The following is a 22,983-nucleotide window of genomic DNA, read 5'->3' as shown; positions in this document are numbered from 1 at the left end:
GGAGCCTGCCTAAAGGAGTGGAACACCAGCAGTTTACTTTTAAAATACTGGGGTGTTTTTATTTCGGGGCAGTGAAGATCAAAGATCACAGGGCACAGAGCAGGCATTTTTCATTGGTGAGCACATATTTTTTCTGGCCCATTACAAGGCAATTTAGGATAGGTATAGGGGTGGGAATTAAGGGGGAATTTCGTTAGAACTGTAATTTTAGTCGATTTTCCCTCGTTGTGTCCATTCTCTCCCATATTTAAGTAACAGTGTTGCACGAGCAGAGAAGTGCTGTAGTGAACACTAAGTAGCTGTATTTAAAGGTGCTGTATTTGAGTAACAGTGTTGCGCTAAGCAGAAAGGTGCTTCAGTGGACACTAAGTAGCTGTATTTAAAAGTGCTGTATTGAAATAAAGGAGTGTTGCACTGAGCAAAGAGCGCTCTAGTGGACACAAAATGTACTGCGTTAAGCAAAAGTGCTGTACCAGGCACAGGTGTGCTGTATTGATTATTTTAAGTTGTTTCTTTCTTTTTGTTTCAATAAATACTGGTATGTTTTGCACCCAAACCACGAGTCAAGTTTTTCTGCCGACATCGCTACCGAATAAGTCCGGTGGTCAGAACCAGGAATAGGGGAGCACTTTGAAACCGTGCGGGGGTCCCTGGAGCAGCTCAGAGGCTTCTGACTGGCCAGAGACAATAACCCCAACCCTGTTGTATTAATTCCTACAAAATGACAACCACGGCAGGACCGTCGGCAACGGTGTGCGATGTGGCAGACAGTGGTTTGAGTCTGGAGCGAGCAGCAGTTATTGGGTTTCTTTTTATCCCACTGGTTTGTTTGTGGTTAGATCCCCGCAGGCTTGGGGAAGTCACCCGCAGGCTTAGGGAAGCCAGGGCAGAGTTGGGATAGGGAAAGGGAGGTTGAGGAACACCAGGCCAAGGTAGAGCGCCTGCTACTTCAGTTTAGTGAGGGCAAAAGCCACACGAGGCACGAGTCAGAGTACCTGAAGTGCCTAGTTGCAGAGGCCAAGAATAATGAGATGAGGGTGCAGGAGAAGAACGCTCGCCTCATCCAAGAAATAAAAGAGCAGGAGGAAAAGGTTAGGGAGGTAAAGGCAGCATATAAGCTGGCCTGCGAGCAAGGGTTTGAGGAAGCAGATCATGGCCCCTGTAGAGCAGAGATAGAAAAACTGAGTATGGCTTTAAAAAGAGCAAAGGGGATGATATGTCTGATCAGCCCGAAGGCAGGTCAGCCAGATTTTACTGGCAACCTAAGTAAAACAGCCCCACAGGCAACACCCAGGGAAAGGTTGGTCAGGGAATCAGAGGTCCCACGATCGCCACCCACGGCTCTGAGCTTTCAGGAGCTCTGGCAGCAAAGGGGGGTGGAGGATGGGAAGGTAGAGGAAGCACAGCAGGCCCCGCTAGATAGGCCAGGACCAGGACCAGTGTACCCCCTCCGACAATGGAGGTATGGTCCGCCCGTTGATGAAGATGACCCAGGGGCTATCCAGAACCAGTTTGTGGTGCCGTATTGCATCCATCAGCTCAGGGACCTGGTTAGCCACATCCCCAAGCTCACTAAAAAGGGAGAACCCTCTCTGCACTTCAGGGAGATAGAGCAGGCAGCTTGTGTAAATGACTGCGATGAGGCAGAGCAAGCAAAAATGCTGCTGTTTTCCCTGGCAGGTGGTCTCTTCCAGTCCCTATCTGGTGAGTGCAAAAGAGGGCAGAGGGATTATAAGGGTCTCAAGAATGAGGTACTGGAGGCCATGGGACTCAATGATGGTAGCCCGTTCACTCGGGTGGAAAGAACAGTGCAGCTCCCAGGGGAGTCCCCGCAGGCATTTGCAGACAGGCTGTGGCCAGTCTACCGGAGTGCATGCCCGTGAATGCCAGGGCGGGCAGCACTGGACCCAGTCCAATTGACTCACTGGCTCCGGTGTCTCATGACAAACAGCCTACCCCAAATCCAAGCCCAGGTCATGGCTTGGTTTGACCCCCGAAACCCCCAGACCACCGAAGAAGCGGTGATCCGCCAGCTCACAGTAGCCTTCAGGAACATGAGGGGTATCAAGGTTCCCCAACCCAAGGGAAGAGTCCATGAGGTTAAACCTGGGAGCCAGAGTAAGAAAGAGTGGCACCAGGAGGGGAACCGGCCCTCTCAGGCTTGGTTAAATTGCTATGGGTGCGGGAAAGATGGTCACTGGAGAAAAGACTGTAAAAATCCTTGGAAGGACAGTGGAAAGGATCCCACAGTCCCAGCCCAAAAGGCCGGGCCAGACCTCCCTCCCGCAGCAATTGAGTCATTTTTACAGTCCCTACGGTCTCTTCTGACTGGCCAGGGGAGAGTAGCAGCCACCACCGGTGTTTTACCCCCGTCTGCCCCACCTCACTCCCAGCAATGAGTAGAGCCAGCACAGCCTGTTGACCTGTGGCGCTGTGAAAATGCTGTGGGGAGCAGACCCTATGTTGAGATGGGGTGAAGATGGTGCAGGGAAGATATTCAGTGGACACTGGAGCCTCCAGCACGGTGGTCCACTCAGAAGACCTGACCAATTCATCCCAGTCTAACAAGGTCCCATTTGGCTTAATGGGACCCACAGGGAAACAGGCAGCTGGGAGTGAACCTGAGAATAGAAATCCCCAGCCCACAGCAGGTACAAGCTCACAGGCTGCACAGGCAGGCACTGTGGCTTGTGTTAGGGGAAGAGCTATTCATGATTTTGAACAGGATTACTGGCAGGCAGCCAGTTATATCAAACAATGCAGGTTGTTTAAGCAGGGGGCAGGGGAACAGGCAGCTGGGATTGTAGAAGCTCCCCAGTACTTGGCCCGAGCGATTCCCCCTCTCTTGTGGGACTCCAGGGAGGAGCCTGAACCAGGTTTTAGACCTGAAGGGGAAGGCTCTCAGCCACCGGCAGCTGGTGGCAAGGGAGTGCCTGTCCCCAGCGCAGGTTTGGGAAGGGAGGGACCCGAAGGAGGAGGTCCCCAGCCAGCAGGGAGTCTGACCCGAGCTAAGGGTCTGCTTGCCAGGGTAGCCCCACCAGCGACACTCCCTAGGAGATCTCTTCGGGTACCCCAGCCCAAGAAAGTAAGGTCACCCACTTTTCAGTGGAGTAGGGAGGTCCCCCGAGTCAGGGAGAAGCCAAAAGGCAGAGGTCCCCAACCAGCAGCCATAAGCTGTGAGGGACTTGAAGCTGGAATCAGTCCAGCCATGCCACAGGAAGCAGCCTGTGGCAGCCCAGCCAGGGATTAAGCTGGCCGCTCGGAGACGGGCGGCGCTTGTATATAGTTTTGTGCAAGTAATGTGTGTATAAAGGATTAAGGTAGAACGTGTTAATTTTAATTTTTATATTGCAATTAATATTAGTGTATAAGTTTTAAGTGTGGTACCGTCCCAGAATTGTATTGTGGATCGAGGTCGCGGGACCTGATTACACTCCCCTCCCCGAGCCAGGGGACATGGCGAGATGTTTTTTTTGTTTTTTCAGCATTCCAGAAGGCACAGAGGACCAGCGTGTTGAGGAGTGCTCCAGGAAGGAGCACTCCCAGCCGACGAAGGAAGGATTCTGCAGGAGGCAGATGCCCACAACATTTAAACTGTTACTGAAAATTCAATTTAAGATTAAGAAATTACAAAACCTTGTTCAGATATGTCGGCTGGGTGACAATCCCATTAAAGATGTTGTATCATGTTAAAATTATGTTACAAGCGGTGCAGGGGTGTCAGACCGACTCCATGCTTGAGTTACTGTGAATATAAGCGATGCAGGGGCATTGGCCCCCTCCGTGTATTGATTATTTAATTAATTTTGGTTTTCTGTCGATAGATGCCTACCGTACTGCTATTCTCTCTGGGCAGGGGAGCTGGAGGTGTTGGGGGATCAAAGATAGACTTAGATAAGTATAAGGGAAGGTTGTTTGTGGGGGTCAGAAATTATTGCTCACTTTTGGACAGGATACCACAAGCAAGTTTTAGTATCCGATGGGGGACTGTAGGGATTTTGCAATAATTTCAAGATTTCCTACAGTTCCGAAGATTGAATTTTGATTAAAGAATACCTGGGTAATAAAACTTTAAAAATTCAGGGATCAAAATGTCTGCCAGACCGCGTGGCAGAAGACAAAAAGGACTTGAAATGGCAGCCTGCTGTGCCTGTGAATAAGGTTCAATGGAGCAGTCAAACTGCCAATCAATGCCAATCCAAAGCTGTTTACTCAAGCAATCAAGGAAAGAGACAGGCTGTTTTTTCAAACCACGGCAGCTTTATTCAAAGCCCATCACAGACAATGAGGACACATTTAAACTGCAGCTTTATTCAAAGCCCATCACTGACAATGAGGACACATTTAAACTGAAAAAAAAAAACATTTTAAACGAATGGGTAATTCATCCAAATCCATTACAGACAATGGGAACAGTTTGGATCCCTTTTGTTTAGCCCAGTTACATCCGGATTTGGGCGGGAAGGTTTCGGCCCCAAATGGGGTATAAAGGATAGCTTCTCAGAAGCCATCTCTCTCTCTGTGGCCTCGCCTCTGTGCCCTCTACAACGTGGGAGCCTGCCTAAAGGAGTGGAACACCAGCAGTTTACTTTTAAAATACTGGGGTGTTTTTATTTTGGGGCAGCGAAGATCAAAGATTGCAGGGCACGGAGCAGGCATTTTTCATTGGTGAGTACATATTTTTTCTGGCCTATTACAAGGCAATTTAGGATAGGTATAGGGGTGGGAATTAAAGGGGAATTTTGTTAGAACTCTAATTTTAGTCGATTTTCCCTCGTTGTGTCCGTTCTCTCCTCCCATATTTAAGTAATAGTGTTGCACTAGCAGAGAAGTGCTGTAGTGAACACTGAGTTCTGTATTGAAAGTGCGATTATAAGGGTGTTGCACTGAGCAGAGAAGTGCTGTAGTGAACACTAAGTAGCTGTATTTAAAGGTGCTGTATTTGAGTAACAGTGTTGCGCTAAGCAGAAAGGTGCTTCAGTGGACACTAAATAGCTGTATTTAAAAGTACTGTATTGAAATAAAGGAGTGTTGCACTGAGCAAAGAGCGCTCTAGTGGACACAAAATGTACTGCGTTAAGCAAAAGTGCTGTACCAGGCACAGGTGTGCTGTATCAATTATTTTAAGTTGTTTCTTTCTTTTTGTTTCAATAAATACTGGTCTGTTTTGAACCCAAACCACAAGTCACGTTTTTCTGTCGACATCGCTACCGAATAAGTCCGGCAGTCAGAACCAGGAACAGGGGAGTGCTTTGAAACTGCACGGGGGTCCCTGGAGCAGCTCAGAGGCTTCTGACTGGCCAGAGACAATAACCCCAACCCCGTTGTATTAATTCCTACAAGAGAAATTAAACAAATACTTTGGGCTCGATTTTAACAGCCCTGAGGAGGTGGGTTTGGAGGCATGTCAGCTGGTAAAATCAGAAAAAATGGCTTCAGACTCCCAACCCACCTCCGTCCCACCCCCATGCGATTTTCCTGAGTGTCTGTTCAGCTGCTCCCAAACTGACCTGACTCCAACCGGTGGGACAGGTAGTTAAGAGCCTGTTAACTGCCTTGATAATCATGCTTTGATAGAGGTTTCCCATTTTCGTGCCTCTGGCTCCTGTTTCCCGTCTTGTCAGAAACAGTCCTGCTGCAAGGAGACGAGTTGATGGAGGACATGATCTGTAGGCATTATTGGTGCAGAATGTTAAAAGCACTCCTGTAACATGGCTGGCATTCAAATTAATCAACTTTGTTGTTGGAGGTTAGGGATAAGATTTTGCAAATCTACTGACCTTGAGACTGGTCAAGCTGACACACATCTGCTTTTTGAACTGATTGGAATAATTTCAGGCTACTTTGAGTGTGTACTTGCAAGCTTCTTGCCTCAACTGAAATCTATAACAATGGGATGAGAACCATTTACATCCTCTCATCCTGGTCTTCAGATTCAGAGGAAGAGCAGCACGGCTTAGTGCTGCCGGATGAACAAGCAGCTCAACACACAGCCTCCTTGGAGGAAGGTGAAGAGGAAGATGAAGAGGATGATGAAGAGGATAATGAACAGGATGAGGAGGAGGACGGGGAGTGACGCCTTGCAGGGCCGGATGTGGCTAATCCAGCAGCAGGCGACCACATTGCTGGCCGTCAGGCAAAGGATGCACTTATCCATGCCAGATTCACATAAGCTTACACTTCAACCACAGGTGGTTGGCACATGGAGATGAATATAAGTCCGACATTCTCAAAACCCCAGGCATCATCTGTCCAATAAACAGGGGGTTTGCACTCAGTGTCACCACCAACATTCTACATGGAAATCACCCGGAGCCCTCACTCTTGAACTTCCATTTCCCAGAACACAGAGGCAGATCATTAAACCTTTTTTCACACTGAACCCATGTGCGTCTGCGCACAGACCTCAAGCTTACCTCCTCAGCAATTTGCAGCCAAGCTGCCTTTGTTTGGTGAGGAGGCCACCTCCTTCCGTTTCCAGGGAAGAGGAGCTCCTGACGTCCTCTAACTCCCTTCTCAAGAGCATGGAGAGAGACCTCATTGAACCTGGGTGCATCCTTAGTTATTGGGGCTGCCGTTCCTGCAGCAGCCAGCACCTTCAAGGGAAAAAAGCATTAATATTACTAAACCAATGATTGGAATAAATCTGGCATCTTTTTCATTTCATAGTAAGATAATAAATTGATATATAAAAAATCATAAATATCTTTCTGGAATAATATGACCAGCAATTTCATTCATTAAATTTTGTTCAGAACAGACGCTGTCAGCTCTCCTTTCTATACCAATCCATCCCATTGACATTTTTCCCAAAGGGAACGTGGCCCCTTTAAATTTTCATTCAAACAACGCGTCATCAGATGCAAGAAACTGACAGCCTCCAAGCCATTGCCTGGAGGGACCCGCACTTGGCCTTAACGAGGCCAATCAAGGTAAAATCATAAGTTCTGGGATGCGGCTGCCAGGAGCAGGTCGGAAAGCCTCCGAGCAGCGGAGCCGCACTCAACCCGCCTCCACTAGTAAAATTGCAGCCTTTGGGCTTGATTTTCCAAGCCCCGAGGAGGCGGGTTTGGAGGCAGGAGTGGTGAGAAAATTGCAGAATCGGGGGGGCAGGAACCCATCCCGCCCCCAACCCGACTCTGTGCCAATGTCCCAGGAGGCGGGTACCCGACCTGTGCTGGGAGCCGCCTCCTCGAGGTGGGAAGGGGATTAGTGCCAACTTACTGCCTGTGTTAACAGGTAGTAAACAGGCAGTTTTTTGCCTAATCCCTATATTTAGCCCTGAAGTGTGGGCTGTCCGACGCCTCCGAACCTCGCCAAGTTAGCGAGGTGGACCGTCGGTCTGCACAGGTTGGAGGGGTCGAGATTTCCATTGGACAGGTGAGTGATGGGTGCATGTGTGCAGTGGTAAGTGTGTGAGGTAAGTGTAAAGTGTTTTAATAAGTTTTACATACCTTTACTTTCTCCTGCAGGCTTCCTTCCTTCAGTTCTCGGGAGTCCCTCAGCTCACCGGCACAGAAAGCAGAATGGCCGCTGAACTGTCAAAAGCTGCAGCCTCTGCTTTCTGGTCTGGAGAGCTCTCTAACTGAGTCTGAGTAGAAGGACTCAAGTTAGAAGACAGATTGTCAGTGTTTGACAGCTTCACAGAGCTGTCAAACGCTGATTTTTCATCTGTCAAAAGCTCTTGACAGATGAAATGTCAATCGCTGACATCACCAGTAACCAGGTGTCCCTTAATTGGCCTGCTGAGCCCGCTGGTCAATCAAGGGAAAATAGCGTGGGTTGGTCACAAGTCAATGGAGGCGGGGCTACAACCCAAAAAGTGGGAGTCCCGCCTCCAAAAGCTCCCAATTGACAAAATCGAGCCCTTTGTGTCTGTCTTCACAGAAGAAGGCACAAAAAACCTCCCAGAAATAGTGAAGAATCAAGGGTCTAGCGAGAATGAGGAACTGAAAGAAATTAGTATTAGAAAAAATAAGTACTGGAGAAATTAATGGGACTGAAAGCCAATAAATCCCCTGGACCCAATGGCCTACAACCTAGGGTTTTGAAAGAGGTGGCTACAGAGATAGTGGATGCATTGGTTGTCATCTTCCAAAATTCCATTGATTCTGGAGCGGTTCTCGCGGATGGAAGGTAGCAAATGTAACCCCACTATTTAAGAAAGGAGGGAGAGAGAAAACAGGGAACTACAGACCAGTTAGCCTCACATCAGTAGTAGGGAAAATGCTAGAATCTATTATTAAGGATGTGATAACAGGGCACTTAGAAAATAATAATATGATTGGGCAGAGTCAACACAGATTTATGAAAGGGAAATCATGTTTGACGAAACTGTAGAGATTTTTGAGGTTGTAACTAGTAGAATAGATAAGGGGGAACCAGTGGATGTGGTGTATTTGGATTTTCAGAAGGCATTCGATAAGGTGCCACACAAGAGGTTATTAAACAAAATTAGGGCTCATGGGATTGGGGGTAATAAACTAGCATGGATTGAGGATTGGTTAATGGACAGAAAACAGAGAGTAGGAATAAACAGGTCATTTTCGGGTTGGCAGGCTGTAATTAGTGGGGTACCGCAAGGATCAGTGCTTGGGCCTCAGCTATTCACAATCTATATTAATGATTTGGATGAGGGGACCAAATGTAATATATTCAAGTTTGCTGATGATACAAAGCTGGGTGGGAATGTAAGTTGTGAGGAGTTTGCAAAGAGGCTTTAAGGGGATATAGGCAGCCTACCTGAATGGGCAAGAACATGACAAATGGAATATACAGGAAACTTTTGTTTAACCGGAGGTTAAAAGTCCGGACAGCTCTATCTACCGGCAAAATTCAGGAGCCATTTTCTATAAGTTTTTTTATTTCTCATTGCTTTTTTTTTCCCAGTCAGGCTCTGCAAGGTCTGTAGCTAAGCAACAGCTTCAGCTAGAGACGCTTGTAGCTGCAGCCGACTGTTTTGAAGCTGTTGCTAAGCAACAGCATTTGTTGATTCACACGGAGCTGAAAAGCTCTGTATGTTTTAACATTGCCGCTGGTTTATACGGCAGTTTTGATCTAACGGCACCAGCTCGGTCCCGTCAGTGCCGGATACCAGAAAGTTTCCTGTAATGTGGAGAAATGTGAAGTTATCCACTTTGGTAGGAAAAATAGAAAAGCAGAGTATTTTTTAAATGGTGAGAGATTGGGAAATGTTGGCGTGTAAAGGGACCTGGGTGTCCCTGTACACGAATAACTGAAAGTTATCATGCAGGTACAGCAAACAAATAGTAAAGCAAATGGTATGTTAGCCTTTATTATAAGAGGATTTGATTATAAGAGTAAAGATGTCTTACTGCAATTATATAAGGCACTGGTGAGACCACACCTGGAGTATAGTGCATGGTTTTGGTCTCCTTACCTAAGGAAGGATATACTTGCCATAGAGGGAGTGCAACGACTGATTCCTGGGATGGGGTGATTGTCCTATGAGGAGAGATTGAACATAAGAACATAAGAACATAAGAACATAAGAAATAGGAGCAGGAGTAGGCCAATCGGCCCCTCGAGCCTGCTCCGCCATTCAATAAGATCATGGCTGATCTGATCCTAACCGCCAATCTACTATCACAGAACCATGTCCTGAATCTAACAGAATTAGACACACGAAATAGGAGCAGGATCAGGCAACATGGCCCCTGGGCCCACTCCACTACCCACAGGGCCATGTCCGATCCGAACCTAGACTCATGTCCAAATTCCTGCCCGCTCCCCGTAACCCTTAATTCCCTTTACTTCTAGGAAACTGTCTATTTCTGTTTTAAATTTATGTAATGATGTAGCTTCTACAGCTTTTTGGGGCAGCATATTCCATGGACTTACCACCCTCTGAGTGAAGTAGTTCCTCCTCATCTCAGTTTTGAAAGAGCAGCCCCTTATTCTAAGACTATGCCCCCTAGTTCTAGTTTCACCCATCATCGGGAACATCCTCCCCGCATCCACCCGATCCAACCCCTTCACAATCTTATATGTTTCAATAAGATCGCCTCTCATTCTTCTGAACTCCAATGAGTAGAGTCCCAATCTACTCAACCTCTCCTCATATGTCCATCCCCTCATCCCCGGGATTAACCGAGTGAACCTTCTTTGTACTGACTCGAGGGCAAGTATGTCTTTTCTTAAGTATGGACACCAAAACTGTATGCAGTATTCCAGGTGCGGTCTCACCAATACCTTCTACAACTGAAGCAATACCTCCATATTTTTATATTCTATCCCCCTAGCAATGAAAGCCAACATTCCATTGGCCTTCTTAATCACTTGCTGCACCTGCATACTAACCTTTTGAGTTTCGTGCACCAGAACCCCCAGATCCCTTTGTACTTCAGTACTTTCCAGTTTCTTGCCATTAAGATAATAACTTGCTCTACGATTTTTCCTGCCAAAGTGCATAACCTCACACTTTCCAGTATTGTATTCCATCTGCCAAATCTCTGCCCACTTACTTAGCCTGTCTATGTCCCCTTGCAGGTTTTTTATGCCCTCCTCACTCACTACTTTCCCTCCCATCTTAGTATCATCTGCAAACTTTGATATGTTACACTCGGTCCCCTCCTCCAAATCGTTAATATAGATTATAAAGAGTTGGGGACCCAGCACTGACCCCTGTGGAACACCATTAGTTACTGATTGCCAGTCTGAGAATGAACCATTTATCCCAACTCTCTGCCTTCTGTTAGATAGCCAATCCTCTATCCATGCCAGAATATTACCCCCAATCCTGTGATTTTTTATCTTAAGCAATAATCTTTTGTGTGGCACCTTGTCAAATGCCTTTTGGAAGTCTAAATACACTACGTCCACTGGTTCCCCTTTATCCACCATATATGTTACTTCCTCAAAGAACTCCAGCAAATTTGTCAAACATGACTTCCCCTTCATAAAACCATGCTGACTTTGTCCTATTAAATTATGATTATCCAAATGTCCTGTTACTGTCTCCTTAATAATGGACTCCAAAATTTTACCTACCACAGATGTTAGGCTAACCGGTCTATAGTTTCCAGCCTTCTGTCTACTGCCCTTTTTAAATAAGGGTGTTATATTAGCAGTTTTCCAGTCTGCCGGGACCTTTGCTGAGTCCAGGGAGCTTTGGAAAATTATTACTAATGCATCCACAATCCCTACCGCCACTTCCCTCAAGACCCTAGGATGTAAGCCATCAGGCCCAGGTGATTTATCCGCCTTGAGTCCCATTATTTTACCAAGTACCACTTCCTTAGTGATTTTGATCATGTTTAGCTCCTCCCCCACTATAGCCCCCTGTTTGTTCAGTGTTGGGATATTCTTAGTGTCCTCTACTGTAAAGACTGATACAAAATATTCATTCAGTGTTTTTGCCATCTCCATATTTCCCACCATTAATTTCCCGGTCTCATCCTCTAAGGGACCAACATTTACTTTAGCCACCCGTTTTCTTTTTATATAACTATAAAAACTCTTACAATCTATTTTTATATTTTTTGCTAATTTAATTTCATAATCTATCTTCCCTTTCTTAATCAATCTTTTTGTTATTTTTTGCTGTCTTTTAAAGTTTTCCCAATCCTCTATCCTCCCACTAGATTTGGCTACCTTATATGCCCTTGTTTTTAGTCGAATACTATCCTTAATTTCTTTACTTAGCCACGGATGGCTGTCTTTTCTTTTACACCCTTTTCTTCTCAGTGGAATATATATTTTTTGGAAGTTGTAAAATAACTCCTGAAATGTACACCACTGATCATGTATCGTCTTACCCTTTAATCTATTTTCCCAATCCACCCTGCTCAATTCTGCTCTCATACCTTCATAGTCTCCTTTATTCAAGCTTAGCACGCTTGTTTGAGATCCAACCTTCTCACCCTCTAATTGAATATGGAATTCAACCATGTTATGGTCACTCATTCCAAGGGGATCCTTTACTAGGACATTTTTAATTAATTAAGTAGACTAGGCCAATATTCTCTAGAGTTTAGAAGAATGAGAGGTGATCTCATTGAAACATACACAATTCTTACAGGGCTTGACAGGGTAGATGAAGGGAGGATGTTTCCCCTAGCTGAGAGAGTCTAGAACCAGGGGTCACAGTCTCAGAATAAGGGGTCAAACATTTAGGACTGAGATGAGGAGAAATTTCTTCACTCAGAGGGTGGTGAATCTTTGGAATTCTCTATCCCAGAGGGCTGTGGGGGTTCAGTCGTTGAGTATATTCAAGACAGAAATTGATAGATTTTTGGATATTAGGTAATCAAAGGATATGGGGATAGTGCAGGAAAGTGGAGATGAGAAACATAGACAAATAGGAGCAAGAGTAGGCCATTCGGCCCTTCGAGCCTGCTCCGCCATTCAATATGATCATGGCTGATCCTCCATCTCAATACCATATTCCCGCTCTTTCCCCATACCCCTTGATGAGGTTGACGATCAGCCATGATCTTATTGAATGGCAAAGCAGGCTCGAGGGGCCAAATGGCCTACTCCTGCTCCTATTTCTTATGTTCTTATTTGACCTTATAGAGCTTTAAAATAGTTACTGTTAATCTGGAATGTTACTTTAAATTAAAACTAGTAAAGGCAAATCTAAACTTTTTAGCAGAAGGTTCTTCTTCACACATAGTGGGGCCGATTTTCCCGCAGGTGCGGGGAATTGTCGGGTTCCCCGAATGTTGGGTTCCGACACGAATCTAAATGGGTCTGCCAGCTGGATGCAATTTTCGCACAATTGGCCAATTAATTTCCAGCGTGTGGGCACCTTTGCTAATTGACTATTTCCAGTCAGAAAGCCCCACAGTATGATGTCATCATTGGTGGTGTTTTTAAAGTCTACAGCAAGCTGCTCAACCTCTGCAGGCTTCCCAACAAGCCGTCCAGTATGGCAGAGGAGCCTGCAGCAGCTGTTGCCAGTGGCAGAACTTGAGCTGCTGCCAAATTTGACGAAACGTCACTGCAGACATTTGTGGATGGGGTTAGGGCCCACAGGGAGGTCCTCTTCCCTAGCTCAGGGAGGAAGAGGCCTCCCAGTGAGACCAGGGCTGCTTGGATGGAGGTGGCAGCAGAGGTGAACTCTCAGGGAGTCACCAGAAGAGCATGGATGCAGTGCAGGAAGCGATTCCATGACCTTCACCGTACAGGAAAAGTATGAAGTTTCCATCACCCTCAACCTGATCCCCATATGCCTTTCCCCACCAGCACTCAGCTTCAGCACTCTCTTCCTCCACATCCCACTTCACACTCACATCCATGCACCCTTACCCATTCCCTCTCTCTCTATGCTCACATTCACATAACTATTCCACCATGCAGCCCTCACACTGCCTCTCACTTTGATGCCTGGAACACAACTGACAACACACAAGGAGGGCCCTTGGTCTTGCAGCCTCACACCATCTTTGTCTCCTTCTAAGTATCTATGCTATGCAATCTCTACACTCACACCTGCACTCTCACTCAAACTCCACTTGTTTCCCTCATTGCAGGAAAAGAGAGCTCACAACAGGAGAGAGCGAGCCAGGACTGGAAGAGGCCCACCCTCACTAGCCCACCTGACACCCTGGGAGGAAGGAGTGCTGGAGATTGTCGGGGCTGACGTGGCTGCGGAAGCTGGAGAAGGAGAGACAGGAGCAAGCCCGCAAGCTGGTGATGGAATAGTTTTCCATCTCTCTCATTGACATAGCATGAGTCGCTGTTATGATTCTGAAGCTACATCATTTGGAGTTATGAGCATCTGCAAAATCCAATGTGCATGTAGCCTTGGCATCACATCTCTAACTCTTTCCTTTACTCCCCCACAGGACCATCCAGAGCCCCCGTCCCCACTGTCGAGGAGGAAGAGGCTGTGCAGCCAGACTCCTCAGAGGAAGCTCCAACCACTGAGGGCGCAGTGTCAGCAGAAGTAAGCTCACCCAGCACCAGTGCAGACACTCACACCTCGGGGGAACCTTCAGGACATAAAGTAGTGTTGTCACCTGGTGTTTCACAGCTCACAAGTGAGCATCAGCAGATTGTGGAGACAGGGACAGCAGTGGAGAGTCCTCGTCGGAGGGCGCAGGCCTCTGCCAGCTCAGCTCAGCTGCATGTCGACCCTATGCCTCTGGGTCCATCCGCAAGAGAAGCGGCGATGGATATCCATGCACAGATGCAGGAGTATCTGGCAGGTTTTGTCTCCAGGGTCACTGTGAGTGTGGAGCAAATGGAGGAGTCCATAGCGAACATGAGCAGAGCCTTAGTGGAGTCATGGGCGCATGAACGCATCACCACGGAAAGGATGGCTACCTCCGTGGTAAGGCTGGGTACCGCCGAGGAGAGGAGGGCTGCGGCCAAGCAGAGGAGGGCTGCGGCCGAGGAGAGGAGGGCTACGGCTGAGGAGAGGAGGGCGACGGCCGAGGAGGAGCTTAGTCGCCAGGGTATGGAAAACATGGTGAGTGCTCAGAATAGAATGGCATCTCTTGAGAAGCGATGGACATCTATTGAGCACCGAAACCAGACCTTCATTGGGGTTGACTTATGAGGAAAGATTGAGTAGGTTGGGCATCTACTCATTGGAATTCAGAAGAATGAGAGGCGATCTTATCAAAACATATAAGATTGTGAGGGGGCTTGATCGGGTGAATGCGGTGAGGATGTTTCCACTGATGGGTGAGACTAGAACTAGGGGGCATAATCTTAGAATAAGGGGCTGCCCTTTCAAAACTGAGATGAGGAGAAACTTCTTCACTCAGAGGGTAGTAAATCTATGGAATTTGCTACCTCAGAGAGCTGTGGAAGCTGCGACATTAAATAAATTTAAAACAGAGATAGACAGTTTCCTAGCTGACAAGGGAATTAGGGGTTATGGGGAGTGGGCAAAGGAAGTGGACGTGAGTCTAGGTTCGGATCAGCCATGATCCTATTGAATGGCGGAGCAGGCCCGAGGGGCCGTATGGCCTACTCCTGCTCCTATTTCTTATGTTCTTATGTTCATGGAAGTCCTTCTGAGCAGGACTTCCAGTGCAGAAACGGGTCCCCATGGCCCCCCTAATGTGCAGCAAGGTGCTCTCCAGCCACTTGCAGGTGCTGAGGGGGAGCTGGCCCATGAGAGGGAGGTTGTTGGCACACCTCAAGGAAGTGGGGGCTCCTCTCCACGCGCTCACACTTCCATGACACTTCAGAGCCCTCGGTCAGAGTCCCGCCGGAGTCCACTCCCAAGTGAAATAGGCGTCTCAACCCCTGCACAGCCGCAGGAGCAGCAGACTGCTGGCGAGCCCTCACAGGCTTGCCACCCCAGAGGACGCCCGCCAAAGGTGTCGAGACAGGAGCAGCAGGAAAGTGGGCAAGGGGCCTCCACATCTGCTGAAGCCACAGGGGTATCACTACCTCGGAGCACGCGTAAGAGAAAAATAAAGCACCACTAATCACAAGGGTAGACACTTGGGTGAAAAGTTTTGTATATAGTTTTAATGCCATCAGTTTCTTGTACATAAAGAATCTGATGGCAACTGCTGCAGTTGTGGCGTCTGTCATTTGGCGAATGGAGATTTCACATTGAGGCCTTAGGATTACTTGCAGATGTCAGCAAGCTGGTCAAATAGGTAGAAATGCGCAGGGATGGGCCACTGTCCATGGTCAGGTAAGAAGCAGCGAGGCTACAGTGTTTGATGTACCAGGCTTACCAAATCTGGCCAGGATGAGTGCGTTCCTTGCATTCCGGCCAGCAATGTTCTCGCGTAATGGTGCCGCTGGTTGATGGGCCTCTGCAGGATGCTCGTTTTCGGCCTCCTCCTCCTCCTCCTCCTCAGCATCATCCTCATCTGAGGCGGCTCTGTGAGGAGCCTCTTGGTCCTGCGGAATCTGCAAGCCACGACGCTGTGCCATGTTGTGAAGCACACAGCAAACCACGACGATTTTGAAGACCCTGGCTGCTGAGTACTGTAGGGCTCCACCTGATCTATCGAGGCATCTGAAGCGCATCTTCAGCAATCCGATGGTTTGCTCAATAATGCATCTGGTCGAAATGTGGCTGGAGTTGTAGCAATCCTCAGCTTCGTTGGCTGGTCGCCTCAACGGCGTCATTAGCCAAGTCCGCAGCGGATATCCCTTGTCTCCAAGTAGCCATCCCTGAAGTTCGTCTGGTGGACTGAATAGCGGAGGCACAGTAGACTGGCACAGTACGAGGGAGTCATGGCAGTTGCCAGGGCACTTGGCACAAACATGCAAAATTTCCTTCTTGTGGTCACACACCAGCTGAATGTTAAGGGAGTGGAAGCCCTTACGGTTGACAAAAACTCCTGGATTGCGATGGGGTGCCCTAAAGGCCACATGTGTGCAGTCAATGACGCCCTGCACCCTTGGAAAGTCTGCCAGCTGAGCTAATCCATGCGCTCGCGCCCTCACACTTGCGCGATCCCGGGTGAAATGGATGTGATTGTGCGCGAGGGCAAAGAGGGCATCGGTTACCTGCTTGATGCAAGTGTGTGCGGCCGCCTGGGAGATGCCGCTGATGTCTGCTGCTGATCCCTGGAATGAGCCTGAGGCAAAAAAGTTGAGTGCGGTGGTGACTTTGATGGCCACTGGTAAGGAGTGTCAACCTGGTGATCTGGGCTCCAGGTCTTGCTGCAGCATTGCGCAGATGTCAGTCAATACCTCTCGCGAAAGTCGGAGCCGCCTTTGGCACTGCTGCTCAGTCATGTTGAGGTAGCTCACCCTGTGTCTGTAGACCCTGTTTGGGGGGTATCTCCTGAGCCGACGGCCTTCCATGCGCTGGCCCCTTCTGGCCTGTGCTGCCTCAGGTGGATGAGCCGCAGCCTGTCGCTCCTGCTGCTGCTGTTGTTGTTGGTGCTGCTGTTGTTGCTGGATCTGCTGCAGCCTCCTCTGCTGCTGGAGACCCTCTAATGCCAAGAAGGGCAGGAAAAAAAGGCCTCCCTTGCTTCTGGCAGATGCCTCCGTTGAGGAAGCGCTGAGTGAGGGTGGTGAGAGGGGCTTCCCAGGAGCTCACACTGGAGAAGTGTGTGAGGCTCCAACCTTCCACAGCTGTGCCTAAGTCTTGAACAAGTTGCCCCAAGCCTGAAACAACAAGGTCCTGCAACCTACAAATGCTGTCTGATTAAATCTCTTCTTTCCTGATTGACCTGCAGCAAGCCGACATTGTTCACGGCAGCTTTCATCAGCGGTGTTCCCACCAGGCGTGGTTTACGTGGGGAAAGGCTGAAAATTGCAAGGGCCCCTTAAAATGGCATTATAGATGCCAATTATTGCTGATTAGGCTCCCGACGACCAGTCCCGCCTACTGCAGGCGGGAATGATTCGGGTCGCATTGAAACGCTGGGGCGAAAGTCGGATGGGGCGGGGAATCAGGCGGGGGGTGTTGTGATTTCCCTCCCCCCCCCACATGCCTGAAACCCCGCCTGATGGCTCCAGGAAAATCGAGGCCAGTGTGTTCAACATTTGGAATGGACTTCCAGTTTGTAGAAGGTGAAAGTCCTGGCATCATTTAAGCAACAATTAGATACAGTAATGGGGACTGTAGAGTCCTTTTGGATGGTTTGGAGAATCAAGAGTGGGTGGAAGGCCAGACGAAACATTCTGGTATACTGGGAAGCCTGAAGATGGGAGAAAGGGTCAGATGTGTGGGGAGAAGCCTCTTAGCCAAAAGACTAGGCCTAGAGGTGAAGCAGTGGAAGAAGAGCCCAACATTATGTTGAGCTGAGAGTTCACTGAGGTGGGGGAATGAAGCTGAAATGGCTCTGAAATAAAGTGAGTTGATGCTGCTGAAAAGGAAGGTTGAGAGCATGCAAGGGAGGGCATATGTGGAGGGGCTGAATCTCATTCAGTGGTGACAGCAGTGGTTCGAAGAAGATTGAATATTACAGAGATGTGGTAAACCACTGTTTGTATTCCACTGTGTACATGTCTGTACATGCCTCGGCTGACTCCTCCCACGAGTCCAGGTATAAAGGTGACTGCTCCACAGTCCCTCTGTATTCTGGACTGGTCGACCACTCGAGGCACACCTTCATTCTCTTGTTAATAAAAGCCTGTTAGTTACTCGCTTAACCTCAGTCTTTTGAGTGATTGATAGCGCATCAAGAGATATTGGTGATCGTGGGTCGATCTGAAACAGGAAGGGTGAAAAAATTTGAAATGGAATCCTTGTGGAATGAGCTGGAAACAATTGCTGAGAAAAGAGAAATGGCTGTGATTAAAGCTAATATTGGAGTCAGGTTTTTAAAAATAGAGAGAGCTGCAAAAACTAGGGTAGCCATATAACAGAAGGCTGCAAGAAGGATAGGATAGATAGATGGATGATAAAATTAGTTTTGTCAAGTGAGATAGCCTATTGAAATGGGATAGTGCAACTTTTTCATTTGTTTTATTGTTATGCGAAGACAAGTAGTATTGATGGAATTAAATTAATTTAAATCATAACTGTTGTTCTATACGTTTACCTGATGGGAAATATTCATACCAAGTTTCATTTTACCAATTGTTTACTCCCTCTGCCTTTGGAGAAATTGAAAAAAAATAACATGCAAAAGATACTAATACCCAGTCCAGATCACACAGGAATTTTATTGTTACTTCCTTGGATTATGTTATCGCACAAATAGATATAGATCAGTGTGAATCAACTCCCAATAAAAGTAAGACACTCAGCCTGCTTAAGGGACCAATTGACACCACAATTGAAGCCAAAAAGGTATCCACAACAGACAAGATTTCATTTCAGTGAACAGATAACAGAAACCAATAGGACAGAGTTTATAAGTTAAATTTAACATCTGGAAAATCTTACGGGATCTGCTAACTTCCCTGTCCAAATTCCTGATATCCATTTCCCATGCGCAAAGCTCTCCACTGGGATTACAAATTTGTAGAATCTACCATGATACCTTTCTTCATCTGCAGCAGCCAAGCAGGACCCATGGGCTATGTTCCAAAATTTGCTCGGCCTTCTATCAGAGCACGATCAACTTGATGAGAGGGTGGGAATGGCTCATCACAAATCACTTTCACACCAATCTATTTGTTCCTTGTTGTAAGATTTGCAAAATTTCTACATCTCCCCGAAGGTTATTATTAATAAAAAGGGACCCTGCATGGACATTTTAAATTAAAAAGGGTGCCCAAGATGGCGTCCGTGCCTCGTGGCAGAAAGCCTGTGGGATTCCAAAATGGATTCTGCAGCGCAAACAGCTTGGGAGAAATCGAAACTAAGGCTGCAAGTTTTCTGTGAGGAGAAGCATTTGTGTTTTGGACCCAGACAGAACTTTGAATTATGTATCAGACCGAATTGGAGACAGATCTAAATTCAGTGAGGCCTATAGTTAAAGCCATCAAACAGTCTGCATACATAATCGGAAACAGATTAAACACAGCCATCGAGGCTGGACAAGCCCATCAAACAACTTTCAGGACAATACAAGTCAATTATCAGGCCGGTAGATGCAATTACCAGCCATCTAAAAAACAGTTAACATGGATTGCTACCATTATTGAAACTAGCCCGCCAAAATTAAAACAAAGAACTAACCTGATTTGGCGCGAAGATAAGGGTTTTTCGAAAAGGTATAACTGAAGGCCCCAGGTAGCAGTCTGGGTTGTTGGTTGGTTGCGCTTGCTCTCTTGCTCTTGCCTTTGACCCTGCTCTCGTGGTTCCGGCCTCTTGGGCTACCGCTCGTACTCATGCTCTGGCCTCGTGGTGGGTTCTCTCCCCGGAGCAGATTTTCAGCAGTCAGAGACACCATACCAACTGCTGAGAAGGGGAGCGAGGCCCAAGTCCACAGCCATCCAGGACACCCAGGCCGCAGAAAGGGGCAAGATGAAGTTGAGCAGGTAGCCCAGGACTCGTAGAGTAGTCCGACGAGATGAGATGAGACGAGACGAAGAAGACGATAATAACGCGATAAGGGCAGAGCAGGGCAACGAAAAACGTATCGATAATTTAGACCAAGCGCCAAGTTATAAGCTGGCGCTTGGGGGGAAGAAAGTCCTTGAGGACGGTGAAGACAAGCATCTTGTTGAACACTGCAATAAACGCAGGTGTCTACACCTTGATGAATAAATTGGTGTTCGAAGGATGGGTAGTAAAATCTAAGCAGTAAAAACTGCTAATCGTCTCATCGACGTAACGTTATCGCCGACGACTGCCCGAGGGAGAAGAAGAGGAGAACCCATTGGGACGAGACGACGACGATAGTGGAGGAGGAGAAGGTGTGTCACCGCAGCAAGCTCCAGCGCCGCGCTTCTGAAGACCATGTGGCGATGGGGTACCTAAGAGGACAGAGAGCAGAACCTCAAAACCCATTTCCCCTTTCAACAGTTGGCTTTGATTTTGGATTGGTGAGCATGAATTCTGGCCCCTCATAGCTTAATCTAGTTAGGTATAGGGGTGGGATAAGGATAAGGGGATTGTTAAGATATTTGTTTTCCCTCGATGTGCCGTGTGTTCCCCATTCCCTGTGTAAGTGTATTTGCCTGTAATGCTATAGTAGTAACTTCCTTTTAAGACTGTATTAATTTTCCTGTTCAATAAAATCTTGGTTTTGCTTGTATCCAAACCACCTGTCTACTCGAGTTTTCTGTATCGCTGCCTATACCTAAGTCCAGTGTCTAGAACCCAGGGGCGTGGGAGCGATTCGAACTGCTCACAAACAGTCAGGGGCATAACTGACTGGGCGCACGCGCCACACCCGCCACCCCCTACATTGTTGGGAAAGGAGATGACAACATGAAGCCCCCAGTGATTGGTGAGTGGCAAAGCACAGAGCTGTAGCTGCAGAGCCTCATGTAAACTGTTTAGGACCCTGGTTATTTAAATATTTACAGCTGCAGCACCATTTATGGGCATCACAGTTGACCTAAGCTGATTAATTTTGGCTTGCACTGCTCATTCCATATGGGAAGTTTAAAAGTGACCTAGATAACATGATCATTGCAATACCATCAACAGACAAACTGATCACAATGGGAGATTAATGTGTGGATTAATAGGGATATCATTACCTGGGGTGGTTTCATTAGTCTCAGCACTGGTCTCCCTGTATGACAAAAATGCATTCAGCATGAAGGCATGGAGTTTCTGCATGATTTCCACCCAGATAACAGTGGAATCTGGGCAGAATGAAATGAAATAATGCAAAAGTTCGCAGAATTTTAAGCATGAATTTCCGCGATCTTTTATGATGTTTTGAAAGTCCCTTGACCACAAGCAGTCCCCGCTCATGAAAGTGGCCACACCCTCAGGTTAGAATGGCAAATTTCTGAGGATGACGCCCATTCTGGGGTGGTCATCACCTTACGTTCAGATACTCGGGCATGCAGGCACTCGTGGTCACATTAATCCATCATTATTACTTTATATTCAGTTTCAATTAGTTAGTAATTCTGGCCAAATTATCTGGTCAACTGACCTGCCCTTGGCACACAAGATATTTAACCATACCAGATAGTAGTCAATTGAAGCCACACAGGTGTGTTCTGCTCTGCTGCAGTAATTAATTAATTGAAGGTAAGCAGTGACCAGCAGTCAATTGAAACCAATTTAAAAATAAGACCAAGTGCATTCAATCAGTCAGTTAAAGAGTGGCTCATTCCTTGCCAACCCCACCGCTCTTTATGATACCAGAGAATACCCTGTTCCAGTCATTAATCAATTATGCTGCTCGATAGTGTTGATTCATGGGAAATTTTACATTCAGCTAAGTTTGCACGGAAACATCAGCGTAACTTCACCTCAGGAAAACCGGCACAGTGTCCAGTGCATTCTAGGCGCATTTTCCTGATTGCGCCCCGAGTAAAAGCTCCATGCCGTACTGGTTAGTACAACAACAACAACTTGCATTTAGATACTGCCTTTAACGTAGTAAAATCTTCCGAGGTGCTTCACAGGAGCGTTATCAAACAAACTTTGACTAATTTTATTGTGCTAATTTTATTCGTACTAATATGGACCAGGAATTCCCTTGGTGCTGCTCCCGTTCTGCCACTGCAACTTTGCCGGAAGTGCTGCGTAAATCCCGTTTACCCATGTAAGCGAGGATTCCACCGCACTTCCAGTGACGTTCCAGTGAAATTCCTGGCCATAATTTTCTATCAGTTAAACAAACATAAAACATTCTAGGTGCACCCTCAATCCAAACTGCCATCTTATCGATTACTTAGTTATCTCTCAATATGATCTTTGTGATATAAGAATGACCAGAGCTGCATGTTGAGTGAAATGCTGGACTGCCCTTAATGTCACAAGACTGTCGCTTGTGCTTTTACCCCTACAATATAGATATTACTGTTACAGTCACAGAACAAAAAGGAAATTCATGAATGAACAATGGAAAAGTGTGTGTTAACAGAAGACAAATTTTAGATGAATTTATTTTTAAAAGTTGAAATTTGTTCCAGGTCAAGAGACACAAAGCAGTTCAGGAAAATTGAAATGATATCTAAAATTTATCAAGATGTAAAATATGAGAGTTTAAGTGCTTTTATAAAATCAGTGATAAATTGTTGCTTGGACTGCCAATTTCTTTTATTAAAGTAAACGGTCGATAAAGTTAAGATTTTATTCCAATTTATAACTTGCTGCCATTCTCCAGTGAAGCATGAAAATACGTGGCAGTTCAGACCAAAACAGAGCTGTGCCTCATTCGTGGCTCATCAGTTTTCTTAATATCAAACCTAAAGGACATAGCTGCCAGACTGGGTCTGCGACAGGTGGTGAGGGAACCAACAAGAGGGAAAAACCTACTTGATCTCGTCCTCACCAATCTACCTCTTGCAGATGCATCTGTTCATGACAGCATTGGTGGAAGTGACCACCGCACAGTCCTTGTGGAGACTAAGTCCCGTCTTCATGTTGAGGATACCCTCCACCGTGTTGTGTGGCACTACCACCGTGCTAAATGGGACAGATTTCGAACAGATCTGGCAACTCAAAACTGGGCATCCATGAGGCGCTGTGGGCCATCAGCAGCAGCAGAATTGTATTCAACC

This window comes from Somniosus microcephalus, chromosome 7, assembly GCF_052327205.1.
Source record: "Somniosus microcephalus isolate GS21.2 chromosome 7, FLI_Smic_1.0, whole genome shotgun sequence".
In the NCBI taxonomy this organism is placed as follows: Eukaryota; Metazoa; Chordata; class Chondrichthyes; order Squaliformes; family Somniosidae; genus Somniosus; species Somniosus microcephalus.
The sequence above is the reverse complement of the archived record's forward strand: the minus strand, read 5'-3'. Positions refer to the sequence as shown.